Below are 14,255 nucleotides of genomic sequence, written 5' to 3' on the forward strand. Positions count from 1 at the left end.
TGCCCCACCCATGTTACCATGGTAACGGGGGTAGCGAAGACTCATGTAGCACTACCTGTGTGAAAGTTACTTCAGTAGTTCAACCATACATCTTTGAACCTGAATCGGATCCTGAAGGAGGGTAGGCTCCAACAGAACTTCAGACTCAGAGAATTCAGCAGGACACTTCTGAATGGTTAGTCAAAAAATATCTTTCTATTTTTATTTGTGTGTGTGTGTGTGTGTGTGTGTGTGTGTGTGTGTGTGTGTGTGTGTGTGTGTGTGTGTGTGTGTGTGTGTGTGTGTGTATGTGTGTGTGTGTGTGTGTGTGTGTGTGTGTGTGTGTGTGCGTGTGCATGATGTAGGTCTGCGGGTGTGATGGGGGGGGGTATTTGCTATGTTATTGCTATTTTATGTTTTTATCTTTTGTCAAGCACCTTGTGTTGCATTTTTATGTATGAAAGGTGCTATGCAAATAAAGTTTGATTGATTAATTGATTGATCTTCTCCAGACTCAACTTACCATCCTGGGGCATGTAGTCTCAGGTAAAGGGGTTGAGGTTGACCTAGAAAAGGCTAAAGCCATCCCAGCCTACCCAGCTCCCAGAGATGTGAAGGGTCTCCAGAGATTTCTGGGAATGGTGGGCTGGTACCATAAGTTCATTCTCCAGCTGACAGACATTGTGCAAACTCAACAGACGGGCTATGGCGGAGTGAATGATGTCACATGCCTACGTTGGTTTGGCAGAGGAGGGGATATAAACGATTCAATTCAATTCAATTCATTTCAATTCAATTCAATTCAATTCAATTCAATTCAATTCAATTCAATTCAATTCAATTCAATTCAATATACCTTTATTAGTCCCGCAAGGGCAAATTCCAATTTACAGCAGCACCAGTGAAAGAAAGATTAGACAAAAGTATATACAAGAGAGCGTAATAAAAATAAACAGTATCTTAAATTATAAATTGTATTTGCAGACTGCTATGTACAGGATGGATTGCACAGATTATTTCACCAATTACTTCCCAGATTATTGCAGGTAATTTGCAGATGATTTACAGACAATTTGCAGATTACTTGGAGCAGTTTTTGTTGTGCAGTCTGACAGCTGCAGGAAGGAATGGCCTGTGATACTGCTCCTTCACACACTTTGGATGTAGCATCCTATCACTGATGGAGCTCCTCAGTGCAGTGAGTGTGTGTTGGTGGGGGTGGGAATCACTGACTGCCATGGAGGACAGCTTGCCTGTCATCCTCCTCTCCCCCACGTCCTCCACCAGTTCCAGAGGGCATCCCAGGACAAAGCTGGCCTTCCTGATGAGTTTGTCCAGCCTCTTCCTGTCAGCTGTTGTGATGCTGCTCCCCCAGCAGACTACACCGTAGAAGATGGCAGAGGCCACAACAGAGTCATAGAAGGTCTTCAGGAGTGCCCCACACACCCCAAAAGACCTCAGCCTCCTGAGCAGATAGAGTCTGCTCTTTCCTTTTTTGTAAAGTGCAATGGTGTTATGAGTCCAGTTCAGTTTGTTGTTCAGATGAACACCCAGGTACTTATAAGATGTCACCATCTCAATGTCCCTTCCCTGGATGTTCACTGGTGATGGGGGAGAATACGTGCGCAGATGGAACATCACTTTGGATAAAAGCGTCTGCCAAATGACTAATTGTAATTATAGTCAAGGTATTTTCTTAGGACAGCTTGAGCAATTGCTCCACGGATTGTGTGAATGGCACCAACACATGGCTGCTCAAGTCACCAAACTTTCACTACACATGACACAGATGTCTGGTTCTCTTCACCACCACCTACAGCTACTGTCTGTGTCTACTGAAACTCAGTTTTCTGACTACTCCCTGGGTACTCATCCTGATCCTTTCGACGGAAACTACCATTGTCGGGGGTTTCTGCTTCAAAGCAGTGTGGTTTTCAAACAGAAACCCCGCTCATTACTTTCTGACCAAGCCAAAGTACATTACATGCTGGGTTTATTGCGAGGCAAGGCTTTGATGTGGGCCGAGGCACTGAAAGCTAACAGTGACATAAGAACTTTGCCATTTGCTGAGTTCGAGAGAAAGATGAGATTAGTCTTTGATCAAACTATTCTGGTAACGCCTCCAGTCATATTTTGAGACTCTCACAGGGAAACTGACCAGCTGCGGACTATGCTGTGGAATTCCTTGGGTTGGCTGCAGACGTCAGCTGGAACGACACGGTGCTGCGGGGGGTGCTCCTCCGGGGATTAACCAAACAACTCCAAGATGAACTGGCAACTCAGGATCAGCCCGCCACCTTGTCAGCTCTAGTGGGTCTTGCCACGTTAATCAACAACCAACTATGGGAAGGATGACTGGGGAAAGCAACCTCTGCCCACCAGTCGGCTTTACAGTCTTTCACGCCCGGAGATAGGGGCGATGAAACAGTACAACAAAGACTCTCGGGCTGCAGGTGTCATTAGACCCTCATCCTCACCGCTAGGGGCAGGCTTCTATTATGTCTCCAAGAAAAACAAGACCCTTATGCCCTGCATTGACTAAATGACATCATTGTAAAAAAAAAAAATAAGTACCCTCTACCCTTAGTTAACTCAGCATTCGAATTCCCGACTATTAGATAATCAACTCTTTGTGAGCTGAGAAATGTGAATTCCACACTGACTCTATCTTTCCCAGGCTTCATCATCCAGGAGGGGTGTCTCAAAGCCAACCTTGAGAATGTTAAGGCAGTTGAACAGTGACCGGTCCTGGAGACCCGAAAGACCCGAGTTGCAGCGATTTCTGGGCTTCAGTAACTTTTGTCGAAGGTTTGTACCACAGTGAAATTGCCACTCCACTGACGCTGACTTCTTCCAAGGTGAAGTGTAGCTGGTCAACCAAAGCAAACAATTCTTTCAACAAGCTTAAGGGGTTTTTCACCTCAGCCCCGGTGCTTGTGCAACCAAACCCAGAAAAGCAATTAATTGTTGAGGTGGATGCCTCTGATATGGGGGTGGAGGCGGTACTGTCTCAGTATACGGGTCCCGAGAATCGTTTGCATCCCAGTGCCTTTTTCTCCTGTCGTCTCTCTCCTGCAGAACGCAACTACGACGTAGGAAATCAGGAGTTGCTGGCTGTTAATTTGGCCCTGGAGGAGTGGAGACACTGGCTAGAGGGAACTGAGCAACCATTCATGTTTTGGACCGATGATAAAATGTCGGCTACATCAAGGCTGCTCAGAGACTGAACTCTCGTCAGGCTAGATGGGCTCTGTTTTTCAGCTGCTTAAATATTTCTCTCACTTACAGACTTGGATCCAGAAATACTAAACCTGATGCTCCCTCCCCACAGTCCTCCTCCACTGAGCCTGAGGCTGTGTCTGATACCATCTTGCCTGACGAACAGGTCATAGCCGCTCTCACATGGGAGACTGAGGGGGTGGTTCGTCACGCCCAGAAACAACATCCTGACCCAGGTAACAGACCTAATAACAAACTCTTTGTCCCTCAAACCATCCATTCCCAGGTCTTAGACTGGACCCACACCACCAACCTCACCTGCCATCCCAGAGCCAACCATACCATCTACTACAATGCCACTTCTGATGGCCATCACTGGAGGCTGATGCCTGTGAGTATGTGGCTGCCTGCACCACCTGTGACCAGAACAAAGCCTCTCACAAGGCGCTGACTGGACTTCTCCACCCCCTGCCTGTTCCTGGGAGACCTTGGAGACTACATGTTGCTTTGGACTTCGTTACAGGGTCACCACCCTCTAAAAGTAAAACCACCATACTCACTATAGTTGACCGTTTCTCCAAAGCAGCACATTTTCATTCCTCTAAAAAACTACTGTCTGCCATTGAAACCCTGAACTCACTTAACATGTCATCAGAATCCACAGTATCGTTTCGTCTCTGATATCGTTTCTGACTGTGGCCCCCAGTTCATTTCTTAAAAATGGAAAACTTTTGCGAAAGCTTTGGGGGCCACGTTGAGCCTCACTTCTGGTTTCCACCCACAATCCAACGAGCAGACAGAAAGAGCCAACCAAGACCTGGAGACTGCTCAGAGGTGCATATGATCTGAGAACCCCACCAGCTGGAGCACTCTTGTCCCATTTGTCGAACACTCTCACAGTTCACTCACATCCTCTGCCAGTGGTTTTTCCCCCTTCGAAGTCTCTCTAGGCTATCAACCCCCGCTGTTCCCCTCTCAGGAGGCAGAGATTGCTGTTCCTGCTGTCACAGACCATGTCAAGAGGATCAGGGAGGTGTGGACCAAGGCGGCACTCGAGCACACCCAGGCAGTTAAACACCTCAGGAATGCTTCAGGAACCTAGCCCCTCCATACATAATAGGTATATTTAAAAGTATATTTTATTTACAGTCAAAAAAACAGACATTTTGGCTGTTATACAGTTAAAAACAGTATATTGGCTGCAGTTCATTGTGTCTAGGGTAATGTTTACAGTGCATTACAGTGAAAAGGCGGCACTCAATGTTTCAAAGTGATCAAGATGGCAGCTAGCAACAAGTGAGCAGCAACAAGTGCTAAGAACTACATGACATCGTTGTCATCAGCTGCAGCTCGTGCCAGAGCTAAAGCAGAAGCTGCTAAGGTGAGAGCTTCATATGCTAGCCAGGAGGCTAAATTAAAAATGGAAAAGGCTGTTAGAGAAGCAGGAAGGGAGACAAGAGACGCTCAAAATTAGTTAGAAGCAGCTAGAATCGATACAGAAAGAGGATCAAAGGACATTCAGTGGGGGACACCGGATAGAGGGGGAAGGTAAAGGCGCAATTCACTGTACCTGAGGAGTTTATGGTATAGTATAAACCCTAAAGAAACAGGATGAGTGAACTCCCCCAAATGGTCGTTGTCTTTGAAATTGTTGGTTTCTTTGTAGATAAAAGAGCTTGGTCTGTACCAGCTCTATATGGAAAGTGTCTTGAGACAACTTCTGTTGTGATTTGGCGCTATACAAATAAAATTGAATTGAAATTGAATTGAAGGAAGGTTTATAATTACCAGGTGTGTGTGTGATAACCATCTGTCCTTTTGTTGAAAAGTATAAAAGCCAAGACATTGTGGAGATCTGGAGAGAACACTCTGCATGAGTCTTCCCTCCATGCTGCATGTATTAAAGAGACCTGATTCATCACACCGAGTCTATAATTATTTAGAGAATTAGCAACTCTCAACAAGCAAGAAGGAGAATTTCTCTTACATTTGGCGATGAGGATGGGATGGACGCTCTACTGATCGACACCTGAGCCTGGACTGAGGGTCAACTGCCAGCAGGAGTCTCATAAGACTCAGGGAAAGTTCCGTTCCGACAAACGGAGGACAGGATCCCGCCTAAGGTCGGGCACAGGTGGCGGACAGTGGATGCTCCATCTATTTTACTAGGTGAGTACGGTGTTATGAATATATATATATATATATATATATGTATATATGTATATATGTGTGTGTGTGTGTGTGTGTGTGTGTGTGTGTGTGTGTGTATATATATATATATATATATATGCATGTATGTGTGTATGTGTGTGTGTGTATATATATATATATACATACATACATATATACATATATATATGTGTGTATATGTATATGTGTGTGTGTGTGTGTGTGTGTGTGTGTGTGTATATATATATATATATATATATATACACACACACACACACACACACACACACACACACACATACATACATATATATATATATATATAGTATACTACTGTACTAATATCATATATCATAATATAGAATGGGCGTATGAGTGGAGAAACTGTAAAATAATGCAGAAATTAAACTTTGTTGTGACTCGTTCAGTGTCTAGTATGCATGCATACTAAAGGGGTGCGTTGCTCGGACTGTGTCATACAAACCACCTGGCTGAATGAGTTGCTCCAAGGTAATGTGTGTTTGATAAGATCCAACCATACTTGTATGGGAAGATCAGTGTGACTGTGAAGTTTGTGTGACTGGTAAGCCCATTGAAAGTCCAAAGCACACCTGTTCCAGTAGTGAGTCAGTTAGAATTATGGGGAACAAAACGGGGAAATTAAAACCATTACCTGACTCTCTCACAGGCCCTGCTAAATTAATGGCAGAAAAATGGGGAAGAAATGTGGTTGAGGATGTTCCACTTTGGCACCATGTCACTGAGGGGGTGTTTCCATTGATAGGCACATTAAGTACTGATTGTTTAAGAAGGTGTAGAATATTGGTAGGAGAAAACATGCAGGGAAAAGAAAGTAGGGTAGAGAAAGATGAACTGACAAGCTTATCAGAAATGAAGGAAGCGAAGTCAGTAGCAGGATTGATGTTAAAACAAGACATGAAAGAAGAGAGTATGTGTGAAAGAAAGGAGAAGAAATGTAGGGCAAGGAATAGGGAAATGACTCTGCCTCCCCCATACTCTGTCTCCGTGCCTGCAGCCCCTCCTTCTCAAGGGACAACTCCTCAGCTGGGGGTCCACCCCTGCAACTAAAAGCCACCAGAAAGACTCTGAGGGGGAGAAGGAAGAACAAGCATTGTACCCTGACCTGTCTGCTCTCTCTTTGATTCATCAAAAAAAAAAAAATCAGCAGACTAACCTTGCTTCTCCCAAGAAGTCTCTGTCTACAGCAGTATACCCCATGCCTATGATGGTGTTTCCCAACCCCCAACCACGACTAACGGGTGACGAGGCACATGCACATTGGGATCCAGAGGTGCTTGTGTACAGGCAATGGCATCCAGATGAACTGAAGGAGATTGCTGAGGAGCTACCTGATCTGCAAAAGACTATAGGGGGGCTCACAACATCTTGGGCAAAGAAAATGGTCTCACCAGAAAGGCAGAGGGAGAAGAAGACTGGGCCCACAGCCAGCATTTCAAAGACAGCTGGATGGCAAGTTGAGATGCTACAGATGTGAAGGCGATGGGCACATCTCACAGAATTATGCAACCCCCGAGACTTTCCAACAGACCAGCTCCTGGACACATTCACCAACTAAAGGACTATGTTCATTCTCCAGGACTCCCAGTAACACAGCCATAGGAGACAGCGGAGGCAGGTCAGAGCATTGAGCAGCATACACACACATTCGCACACACCCCGACACTCATGACAACACTGATGAAATAGTTGTCATATACCACCAATGACAATCATTACTCCTGTCATACATAAATGAAAGTGCCATTGTGGAAAGCCCTAATTCACCATGTAACACCCCCATGTCGCCTGTAAAGAAAACAAATGGGGGTTGGAGACCAGTCCAACACCTCAGGGTAGTAAATGAAGCTGTTCAACATCCAGCCCCAATTGTACCTAATCCTGTAACACTAATGTCACAGGTTCTGGCAAACTCCTGTTGACCTACAGTTATTGATTTAGCAAATGCACATTTCAGCATTCCTGTTCACCTTGACTCACAATTCTCGTTTGCTTTCATTTACAATGGTAAATGTTACACTTGGATGCAGATGCCACAAGGTTTCGCTTCCAGCCCCACTTTGTTTATGGTGGCTGTAGCTGAAAACCTGTCGCATTGGCAGCCAGTGTGTGGCAGTGCACTTATTCAGTATATTGATTATCTTCTAGTGTGTTCTACACGGGAAAATTGTCAAGCTGACACAGTGGCATTGCTTTGTTTTCTGGCAGAAAACGGTCACAAAGTTTCAAAAGACGAGCTGCAGCTTGTTGCACAATCAGTGCGTTATCTTGGCCATATTATCACTCCGGAGGGTCGCAAATTAGGTCCGGATCGCATCCAGGCCTTCTTGGATGTTCCAAAACCACAAACAAAAAAGCAGATGATGTCTTTTTTGGGTTTAGCAGGCTATTGGCGTCCATGGATTCATGATTTTGTGGAGATCTCCCAACCCCTGTATGACATCACACATGGAGGAAAACATTTGACTATGACTGACTCTTTGACTTGGACTTCTGATGCAGAAACAGCTTTTACTGAGCTAAAGCAAGCTTTATCTAGCTCACTTTGTTTAGGACTCCCAAATCCTACCATTCCTTACAATCTCTTTGTGCCTGAACGTGATGGTTTTATGTCAGTAGTCCTGACAGTCCCATGGTGACAGACAGCGTCTAATAGGTTATTATTCAAAACAACTTTCCACAACAGAAAGGGCTATGATAGCGTGCCTAAGGGCTGTAGCAGCCGCCACTGAAGCAGTTATGGCCACAGCTGACATTGTTGCTATGTGCCCTCTTGTTGTGCATGTTCCCCATGCTGTTCACTCCCTCATTCTTCAAGCAAAAACTGCTCACCTAGCACCAGCAAGACTACTGCATTGGCAAAATGTTCTACTAACAATGTCACATGTGACTCTAAAACGCTGTACTGTCCTTAATCCATCAACTCTACTTCCTACAACCGAAGATGGAGAACCTCATTCTTGCTTAGAGGTGGTTGACATTGTGTCAAAGCCACGTGATGCGCTGTCTGACACACCCCTGTCTAACCCTGACTGTGTTTTCTTTGTAGATGGTTCTGCCACGAGGGACCCCTCAAATGGTTCCCCTTGTGTTTCGTATGCTATATGTACGAACCATAATGTGATTGAAAGTGCCAAATTACCTAATAACCTATCTGCTCAGGCAGCAGAATTGTTTGCACTAACCCGTGCTTTCATTCTAGGAAAAGGACAAACCATCACAGTCTACAGAGATTCTCAATATGCATTTAATGTCTGCCACAACTTCCATGCTTTGTGGAAAAACCGTGGTTTCTTTACTTCTACAGGCAAACCAATTGCTCATAGAAGTCTCATTATTAACCTTTTGTCTGCATTACTTCTACCAACCTCAATAGCAGTATGCAAATGTCAAGCCCACACAAGATCTATTGACCCTGTGTCACAGGGTAATGCAGCCACAGATACTGCTGCGAAAGCAGCTGCTCTCTCACCTGTCTCCCCCATTTTGCAGATGCCTTTGGCTGTCCAACATGATGTTTTTTCTCTTAATGATGTCTCTTTGCTGCAAACAGGAGCTGATAATTATGAAAAAGCATTGTGGAGACGAAAAGGGTGTAATGTACTGCCAACCGGAGTCTGGGTGAACTCTAACCGCCTCCCAGTTCTCCCAAAATCCATATTCCCTTTCCTAGCAAAATTGATACATGGTCCTGACCATGTATCAAAAGGGGGGATGATGGATATTGTAAATAGATTATGGTATGCACCAGGATTTTCAGCATTTGCTGAAAATTTTTGCAAAAAATGTTTAATTTGTGCAACAAGCAATGTAGGCAGAGGGGAAACAATGCCCTTGTCAGCCCATCCTAAACCAGAGGGTCCTTTTGAACATTTAATGATGGATTTCATTGAACTTACTCCATGTAGGGGTTACAAATTTTGCCTTGTTATTGTTGACATGTTTTCAAAATGGATTGAGTGTTTCCCATGTAAACATGCCACAGCTGTCTCAGTTGCAAAAGCATTGTTGAGAGAAGTAATCCCAAGATGGGGACTTCCATCCAAGTTAACTAGTGATAATGGATCTCATTTTGTTAACAATGTAATTCAGAGCCTTTCGGACAGCCTCCGAATAAATCTGAAAACACATTGTGCCTACCACCCAGCTAGTGGAGGGGCAGTGGAAAGGGCTAATCAGACTTTGAAGACAAAATTGACAAAGTTAATGGCAGAAACTAGTCTTTCATGGATTGAAGTTTTACCACTTGCATTAATGTTCATGAGAGGCCGCCCACATAAGACAACTGGACTCTCTCCTTATGAGATACTTACTGGGCGTCCTATGCGAATGACCAACACCCCTTTTCCACAAAATAAGTTAACACTGACAGGAATGGATGATGACATGCTAAGATACTGTTGTGAACTTAACCATGTCTTGAAGCAGTGCAAACTTTTCCCCTGCGATGACTTTGATGGGAAAGAAACTTAGCCGACAGGAAGCTGAAAAGGGTTCCTGGTGGAAAATCCTGATTGCAGTTTTCATCATGTGGTTGATCATCACCGCTAGCATAGTCCAACTGCACTTTCCAGCTGAGCAGCAAGATGGTAGCTATTCCTACAACCAGCTGAACTCCAGAGAGGATGGTGATGGACTATTATCATCAAGGGCGCAAGTGGCATTGGCATGCCGCCAACACAGGGTCAGGAGACCCCAGAAGAAGATGACATCAGAACAGCCAAAATAAAGCAGTTGATCAGGAGAAAGACACAATTGTTTGAACAGAATGACCGAAGACCCTGGGGGTTTGATGCTGAAATCTTAAACTGATCACTTTGGCCCCTGGGGTACCATGGCAATTCATGGTTTCATTCCTGTTTTTATTGGTTTTTGTATGCTTTTGTACATGTGCGCTTACTTGTATGCAGGCCCTGATATATGAATGGATAAATGGGGTAGTTGGGGAAGAGAAAACATCACTGCATGTTAAAATACCCTTTGAACTAAGTAATAATGATGAACCAGATTTTCACCCTACATCAGAATGGGCACCAAGAAACCCTTATAGTGAATCAGATGATAAGTTTGTGTAACATTGTTTTGCTTTTATTGGGATCTGTATTGATGATTTTTCAAATTTGATATTTTGATGTAATTCCTAAATATGTTGTTGACACTTTGTGTCAAAAGGGAGGAATGTAGGAATTAGATGACTTACTAATCCTGGGAATCAGTCTATGAATTGTAAAACTCTTTATGGCCCTTTGTCACTGAGGGGAGAAAGAGGATCAAAGGACATTCAGTGGGGGACACTGGATAGAGGGGGAAGGTAAAGGTACAATTCACTGTACCTGAGGAGTTTATGGTATAGTATAAACCCTAAAGAAACAGGATCAGTGAACTCCCCCAAATGGTCGTTGTCTTTGAAGGAAGGTTTATGATTACCAGGTGTGTGTGTGATAACCATCTGTCCTTTTGTTGAAAAGTATAAAAGCCAAGACATTGTGGAGATCTGGAGAGAACACTCTGCATGAGTCTTCCCTCCATGCTGCATGTATTAAGGAGACCTGATTCATCACACCGAGTCTATAATTCTTCAGAGAATTAGCAACTCTCAACAAGCAACAAGGAGAATTTCCCTTACACCCACACCCCCCAGTATGCTTCCAGCTAGCACCCCTCTTCCTTCAGATCCACTGGCACATTATCTGGCACGATGAGATCTTGTTGTGTCAGGTCTGTACTAATTTGATGATAAGCTGGAGAATTTCCGTGCATGGCAGTCCTCATTCACCAATGCAGTGGCTGAAGTCCTACTCACAGCAATACAAGAACTTGACCTCATGACCAAGTGGTTAGGGAGAGAGTCTAGTGAACAAGTGAGATGCATACATTCAATGCATGTGAACGACACCTATCTAGCTCTACGCAAGGCATGGGAGAGGCTGCGTGACTGTTATGCTGCTCCTGAAATAATTGAACAGTCACTGTTCCAGAGACTAGACAGCTTTCCAAGGATTTCGGCCAAAGATCACACCAAGATACGCAAACTTGGAGATCTTCTCCTGGAGATACAAGGTGCCAAAGAGGATGGATATCTCACTGGGCTGATGTATCTAGACACTTCCTGAGGCATTGCACCAGTTGTGGACAAGATTCCATATGGGTTCCAAGAGAAGTGGGTGTCATCTGGGTCATGGTAGAAAGAACAAAGAACAAAACACCTTTATCTACTTCTGTGATTTTGTGTGTTACGAGGCAAAGAAGCGAAATGACCCCAGCTTTATTCATCAAAACAGTGGCACAAATCCTACGAAAGCAGAATGGCTTCATGTAAAGAGTTTTAACACCAACAAACCTGTCACAGTTCACAAGACAGATGTCTCTACAAACAATGGTGACCCTAACAAGAACTGTCCACTGCACGATAAACCACACCCACTCAAAAAATGCAGGACATTCAGAAGCAAATCTATCAATGACAGAAAGGCCTTTTTGAAGCAGAAAGGGATATGCTTCAAGTGCTGTTAATCAACCTTACATGTAGCCGAAGACTGCAAATCTCCTGTGAAGTGCACCTACACTGTAAAAAATCCATAGAAATAACAGAATAGCACTGTAAAATCTCAACATTAAAAAACTGTAAAGGGTATTACAGCTAAACATTGTTTTCTTTACAGTGTAATTTAGTAAAACTTCAAACTAAATGTTATTGTAAATTTAACATGAAAATGTTGTTTTTGAAACACAATGTCGTTGTTAAACACTGCATGAAAAGTCACATTTCCATCAATTTCCGTCACTGTAAATTGCCGTGGAAGTTCTCCCTCAGCCACTGTGACCATGAGGTGTTAAAATGCAAATGTAAATGCTGCAAAGCTATACAAATGCAAATTGGGATTTTGTGTGTGTGTGTGTGTGTGTGTGTGTGTGTGTGTGTGTGTGTGTGTGTGTGTGTGTTCTGTGCCTACAGAATACAAAGATTTTTTTTTTTTTCATGAGGATTTAAAAGTGTGTTTAAATAATTTTACAGGTTACATACAGGATAAGTGTCCTGACTCTCAAAGGTCTTTAATTTTCCACTTAAATTGATAAATCAAAATCGTGAAAATTAAAGCATCTACAGTTCTTGGACACTGGTCACAATTTTTCGCATTTTGCCACCACAACACCAGATGAACAATGCTTGTGTGATTAGCTTGCAAAATTCAGTCAGTCCACTGATGATTCTTTAAATAGAAATAAAAAGGGAACACACCAAAGTAACTTTTCTTTTTTTTTATTTTCGATGATGTCACTTTAGAAAATCAATTTAGAAAATCAAAGTACCTAACAAAATCACAGCATGTTTTTCATTTACGCAACAAAAATGGTCTCGCGAGAAATTCAGAGAGTGCGACCTCGCATATGATTGGACGCCTCCTCTGACGCAATGACGTCGGCAGAAAACGACCTCGGCACGTTTGTGAACGTGAATCGAGCTTGGATTACAACAGTTACGTTTCGGATCCTGCTAAACTTTAACTCTGTTCATACAATGGCCGGACGTCGTCTTCAGTTCACCCCAGAAGGCACTCCTCTGCGACGAGTGGACGGCCTGGCTGCGGAGCGACCATATCCAGAAAGTCCAAACAATTTAGAGAAGAAACTGCTCAGCGTCTTCAGTGGATTGTCTCGGCTGCTAACGCAGCTGATGGCGCAGTTTGCGAGGAGAATGGCCGTGACAAAAACCAGACTGCTCGCTCTGGAGGAGCAGCCCTGACCGAACTGCAGCTGCGGAGACGAAGAGACGGGTGCGTAAGTAACGTAAGTAACGTTAGCATTTAGTACCACATTTTGCAGTTTTTAGGGCGCCAAACCTTTATTATTCTTATTGCACTACGTTCCGAACGTTTTGTAATCGTTCACGTTACATTTAACATTACAATGTATTTTGTATTTTAAAGGAAAAGGTGCGACGTCTGTACAATAGTGACGAAAACGACAGGCGATATGAACCTGAGCAGGGGTAAGTTAATAAAATACACAGGAAATATTCTGCAGAATATAAGTAAACGTAAACGTTGCATGACCTGTACTTTTTGTGTTTTACAGACTAAACTCGCCCCACAACGAAACGGTGATGTCATATTTGATGGCGACTTTAACTGGGAGTCCAGACATGAATGGTGTGGACAGCAGTCTTTTAAACCCTTTCTGTTGTTTCTTGTTGTTGTTTTTACTGAAGCCTGTCTTAATTATTTCAAAACAATATATATTTTCTTCCAGCGGCCTGTAAGACATATTATGAGATGGTGTGGAGGAGCTTCAGGTATGCCCATCCAGCTCTTTCAGTTCAGGCAGCAGCTGTGAAGATTTCAGCTCACAGCAGACAAAGAAGGAAGCAGGTAAGAGTCCCATGAATGCCGCTTTATTTTCACAACAATGTAAAAATGGGCAGAATTTTATTTATTATCTGCATTGTTTTTGACAAACATGCTCACATATGTTATCATGTGTTATTGTTTCTTAGCAGTACTAATATTATATTAATACCTGTATTTACAGCTGCTGGAAGCAAGAAGGAGTGTCCTAGCTCTCCAAACTCTGCCAGACACTGCAAGATCAGCTGAAGAGCGACCCAAAGTATGTGGCGACACACTGCAAGAGGCTTCGCATCGAGTCCCCTTCAAAGCCACAGGCGCCACCTCAGTATGACCCAGAGGCAGCAAAGAAGCATTTCCAAAGGCCTTAGACTATTTTTCATGCACCATGGAGCAGCGGCATGGCCCAACCCAGAGACTCTTATCAGTGAACCCCTCTGCACATTTCCTTGCTTTTTTTCCCCAGTAGTCACTGATTTTACTTGGTTGATCCTTGTTAATGTG

The 14,255-nt window shown here is 43.6% G+C and overlaps 1 protein-coding gene across 1 annotated transcript in view; it reads right to left on the minus strand.

The window, feature by feature from the left end:
- The window catches only part of LOC139339140 (choline transporter-like protein 5-A), a 167,729-nt gene that overhangs the window by 127,944 nt on the left and 25,530 nt on the right, over positions 1 to 14,255 (minus strand). The gene's annotated exons all lie outside the window — the stretch shown is intronic.

The sequence above is a fragment of the Chaetodon trifascialis genome, chromosome 11 (genome assembly GCF_039877785.1).
Source record: "Chaetodon trifascialis isolate fChaTrf1 chromosome 11, fChaTrf1.hap1, whole genome shotgun sequence".
Classification (NCBI taxonomy): Eukaryota; Metazoa; Chordata; class Actinopteri; order Chaetodontiformes; family Chaetodontidae; genus Chaetodon; species Chaetodon trifascialis.